Consider the following 5933-nt stretch of genomic DNA (forward strand, 5'->3'; position numbering starts at 1 on the left):
GTACCGGATTATAGTAGACAAAAATATCCTCATATATTATGGATTTTAAGTTTTAAAGTCAAGGATATTTAAATAATTTTCATTCTCAAAACTAAGAAAAAAAATAGAAACCCTTAAACCCTTACTCACCTCTTTCTCATTCCTCTCAATCCTTTCTCTTTCATCTCTCTCACTCCAACCTTTTCTCTATCATCCTATGGTAGATCCAACTGAAAAAAAAATTAGAAATACTCGTCGTTAAACAATTTACCTTTGTAAAGAGTTGAGTCATTGGCATATTCGCCTTCAGGGAAAGGTTCATTCAAGATCTCTTCAATTTCATCATCTTCACTAACCTCTCTAATTTCATCATCTGCAAATGTTGAATTGTTATCTCTTAAAAAACCTTCAGACCAATTACCAATTCCTTCTAATTTTGAAAAATAGATTAAATTAGATAAGACAAAAATTATAAAATGAAAACTCAGTATAAAATCATTTTTTGTAAGAAATTGTTTAATAGCGACTGTTTCTGATTTTTTTCTAGAAGAATTACCAATTCCTTCATATGTCATTATGCTTGTGAAAATTGGATAAGACAAAAATTATAAAATGAAAACTCATTATAAAATGTACCAACTGAAAAACATACTTATACACGTTAACAAACCCATATATATATATATATATATATATATATATATATATATATATATATGGCATTCATAAATATCATTGACATAGTACTAAAATTAGTAAGTATATGCGAAGTTAAAACAATTATATACTAATGAATATAATATGGTGTTGGGGTTGTTGTTAGAATAGTTATTTAATGATGTTATTTTATTAGAGTAGACCACACTCAGAAGATGAAATGCAGTAGGTGGTTGTTAAAATATTTTTTTAATGAGGCTATTTTAATAGCATAGAGCAGAGTTATATGATATTAATATAATAATAAAATTTTAATGTTGAAGGAGTGAGCATTTTAAGGAATGATCACATGGTGATTATTATTAAAAGTTTGGGGTGAAATGAAGCGGGAGCCGAAAGCGATGGCGTGGTATCGCAAAGGCGACGGTGCAGGGTAAGGTTTCCGACAGAAGCAGGTGGTCCATTGGCCCACGTGTCACTTATCCTGCGCGTGTCATTCTGATAACCATGACAATGACACATTCTTACATTTCATTTCAAACCGAGTATAAAAATAAAATAATTATAAAAATATAAAATTTTATATTTTTTCATGAAAAAAAATAAAAAGTAAAAAAAATAATATCAAATAAATATAAAAAAGTTAAATATATCAAAGATTATTTTTCGACTGGGGTAATGTACGAACCACACGAATCTTAATTCTTAAACTCCTTTCCATGTTGGTCTTTCAACAGCATCTATGATGTTGGAAAAGCTACCTCCACATGCCTGAAATCAAATGCTACAGTTTTGGGTCAAACACTTCCATCACACTTTCAAGACCACCTTCACTATGTTTCACCTCAAAACACTAACAACGTCAAATCGTTTATAATCACATTTATACCACATCAAATAATTTCATACGTTTCATTAAAACACCAACTTATAAAGTATTTGTTTACAAAAACACTTCGTTTTAATATAATTCCGCCAAAATTATAAATCTAACTAATTCTCTTGTTACAATTTATTTATAATGGTTATATACTGATAGAGATATTTTCTCTGCTTTGAACCAAACTGTGTTGTCACCGACCAGTGATTTCTGCATTGCTGTTGTGGGCACTGTCACCGACCGGTGGTTCCTGCATTGCTGTTGTAGGCGCTGTCACCGAACGGTGATTTCTGCATAGCTATTATGGGAGCAGAGTGTTTTCTTCTTAACCGAACGGTGGTTTCCCTGTAAACCGTTCGGTCCCCTTGTCTTCTATATTTTTTTTTTTATTTTTTCCTTTTTCTCTTTTTATATATGTTCCTTCTTTCGTTGTAATAACTCACTTTAACTTTCAATCAATTACATTTTTGGCTTCTCTGTTTCTCTCTGGAATTCTCTTTTCTCTCGTTCTCATACACTCACATGGTATCAGAGGAAAACCACTAATTAGGGTTCTTCGTTTGCCCTCTTTTTCTTCATCTTCTTTCTTTCGCTCTTCTCATGGCTTCCTCCGACGCGTCCACCACCACTACCATCTCTACCACCGCTGCCACCGATCATCTCACTAATCCCGCTCATCCCTTATTCCTTCATCTTGGTGAAAACCCAACCCTTGTTCTTGTCAATCTGCCACTCTTCGACACCAACTATCAACAATGGAGGCACAATATGCTTGTGGCTCTTGAAACCAAAAATAAAGATAAATTCGTTCTTGGTACTCTTTCTTGCCCTCCTCCTACCGATGTTCTTCATGAAGCTTGGAAACGATGCAACAAAATGGTGATTTCCTAGCTGACGCGTTCCATACTTTACCCATCAAACAATCTGTTATGTGGATGGATTCTGCCTCTGAAATTTGGAATGATCTCCTCCAACGCTTTTCTCACGGCGATAAGTTCCGCATCGCTGATCTTCAAGAAGCCCTTCAATCTTGCAAACAAGGTGACTCTACCGTTTCTCAATATTACACTCGTCTTCAGATCATCTGGAAAGAACTTGCTCTGTATAAAACCCTTCTTGTCTGTACCTGTAAATCTCCTTGCACTTGTGGTTTACTGACCAAGATTCAACAAGAACGTAATGATGATTCTGTCATCAAGTTTCTTCGTGGCTTAAATGATGAATTTTCCCAAGTACGTTCTCAAATTATGCTTATGGAACCTATGCCGACTCTCCCCAAAACCTTCTCTTTGGTCCTTCAACAAGAACGGGAGTTTCATCATTCTTCATCACCAAATCCTCAAGATTCCATGGCCAATGCCCATTTCCAGGATTCTCAGACCAAGACTTTTCCCACTTCTCGTGGTGTTTTCTCTGGTCGTGGACGAGGTCGTACTACTAAATTTGGTGGTCGTGCTAAATATTGCGATCATTGCAAACGAACTAATCACACTTCTGACAACTGCTGGATAAAGTATGGTCTTCCTCAAGGCTATAAACCACACATCAGAACGGATTATGCTCCATCTAATTCTTCTACCCACCTCACTGATGGCGTTTCTATCCCTCCCACTGACTCCCCTGCTAATGCCACTCAAATTCAACGCCATTTCACTCAAGAACAGTATGACGCCATTCTTGGATTACTGAAACATTCTCAACCTCATACTCCCAAGATGGCCAGTGTCAATCAATGTACTCCACAGTCACCAGGTTCTTTTTCTAACCCCAATTTTTCTTCTTGGATCATAGATAGTGGAGCTACTGATCATATCTGCTCTTCAAAATTTCTTTTCAAATCATTACAACCTATTCCTCTTATTTCTATACGTTTACCAAATCAAAGTTTTGTTACTGCTGCCTTCTCTGGGACTGTAATTCTAGGCAATTTAATTTTGCACAATATTCTTTTTGTTCCTAATTTTTCTGTTCACCTTATTTCTATTTCTAAACTGCTACACTCCTATAATTACTTTGTTGTTTTTCATCAAAATAGTTGTCTCATTATGCAGATAAACACTTACCAGATGATTGGAGTAGCTAAGAAATACCAAGGCCTTTTTTATCTTCTTACTTATAATACAATAAGCAATTCAGCTTTACATGTTTCCTCTGTTTTTCACAATAACTCTAGTGATTCTTGTAATCTATGGCACATGAAACTTGGTCATCCTTCAAATAAAGTTTTACAGACAATAGCTTCTCAATATTCTGATATTTCATTTCAATCCATTGATGCTTGTGATGCTTGTGCTTTTGCTAAACAAAAACGTCTTCAATTTTCTGTTAGCAAAACTAAATCTTCTTGTTTCTTTCATCTCATTCATGTCGATATTTGGGGCCCTCTTTCTATAACCTCAATTGATGGATACAAATATTTTTTAACTATTGTTGATGACTATAGTCGTTTTACATGGCTTCTCCTTTTGAAAAATAAATCTGATGTTAAAAGTTTACTACAAAACTTTATTGTTTTAACTGAAAATCAGTTTTCTTGTAAACTTAAAATCCTACGATCTAACAATGGCAAAGAGTTTCTTCTTAACGAATTTTATTCCACCAAAGGCATTCATCATGAAACTACTTGTGTTGCTACTCCTCAACAAAATGGCATTGTTGAACGGAAGCATCAACATATTCTTAATGTTTGTCGGGCTCTTCTTTTTCAATCTAAAGTTCCTAACCTCTTCTGGTCTTATGCTATAAAACTTGCCATCCATATTATTAATAGACTGCCAACACCTTTTCTTCAAAATAAATCTCCTTATGAACTTGTTTATTCTGTCAAACCTGATTTTTCAAATCTAAAAGTTTTTGGATGTTTATCATACTCCANCTCTGCNACTGCAGGTCGCACAAAANTTGATTCCAGAAGCAACAAATGCATTTTTCTTGGGTATAAATCTGGAACCAAAGGTTTTGTGTTATATGATTTAAATTCACACTCTATTACTGTTTCACGACATGTTATTTTTCATGAGCATATTTTTCCTTATCACACTTCATTACCTTCACCTTCGTCCACTACATGTGATGACACTTCTGATGTTCTACTTTTTGATTTTCCTATTTTCACACCTGTTTCTACTGCCACCCATTTTCCTGCTTCTAACAATTCTAATCATACTTCTGATAATACTATTACTTCTAATGTTGATCAAAGAATTTCTCTTAGAACTAAGAGTAAACCCAAATATTTAGATCATTATTACTGTGGTAATACTTCTAGCTTTACCTCATCCTATACTACACCTTATCCTATACACTTGTTTCTTTCTTATGATAAATGCTCCTCTACTCATGCTTCTTTTTGTCACAATATCTCTGCTCAAGTTGAACCCTCTTCCTATACAAAGGCTAGTAAATTTGATTGTTGGCAACACGCTATGAATTCTGAACTTTCTGCACTTGAAAGAAATCGAACATGGACTTTGGTGAATCTCCCTGCTGGCAAGAAACCCATCAGTTGTCGTTGGGTTTATCGTATCAAGCACAAAGTTGATGGTTCTATTGACAGATACAAAGCTCGTTTGGTGGCGAGAGGCTTTACTCAAACTGAAGGCCTAGATTACTATGAAACTTGTTCCCCTGTTGTTAAAATTACTACTGTTTATCTTGTTCTTGCTCTTGCTGCTAGCAACAAATGGTTCCTTCATCAGTTAGATGTTGATAATGCATTTCTTCATGGTGACTTAACTGAAGAAATATACATGAAACCTCCTCCTGGTCTTTGCCCATCCACTTCTGATCTCGTCTGTAAGCTTCATAAGTCACTTTATGGTCTTAAACAAGCCAGCAGAAATTGGAACCACACCCTCACATCCGAACTGTTATCTCTCGGCTATTCCTAAAGCACTGCTGACCACTCCTTATTTGTCAAGTATTCTGCCAACACTATCACCATTATTCTGGTCTATGTTGATGATATACTTTTATCTGGAAATAATTTGTCTGAAATTACCACGGTCAAAGATCATTTACACAGCAAGTTTCACATCAAAAATCTTGGTGATCTTAAATATTTTTTGGGATTTGAAATTGCTAGATCTCAAGCTGGATTATGTCTTAATCAAAGAAAATACTGTCTTGAATTAATTTCTGAAGCTGGAATGTTAGGGTGCAAACCTGCTCCCACACCTACCGATCCTTCCATTAAACTTCATGCTGATGAAGGGATCCCTCTCACCGATCCTTCTTCATATCGACGCCTCATTGGACGCTTACTTTATCTCACTCATACACGGCCAGACATTGCTTTTGCTGTCCACCAACTTAGCCAATTTGTCTCTACTCCTCGTCAACCTCACATGCAACAAGCCATGAGAATTATTAGATATTTAAAGAATGCTCCTGGTTCCGGTTTATTATACACTGCTGA

This window comes from Vigna radiata, unplaced genomic scaffold (genome assembly GCF_000741045.1).
Source record: "Vigna radiata var. radiata cultivar VC1973A unplaced genomic scaffold, Vradiata_ver6 scaffold_43, whole genome shotgun sequence".
Classification (NCBI taxonomy): Eukaryota; Viridiplantae; Streptophyta; class Magnoliopsida; order Fabales; family Fabaceae; genus Vigna; species Vigna radiata.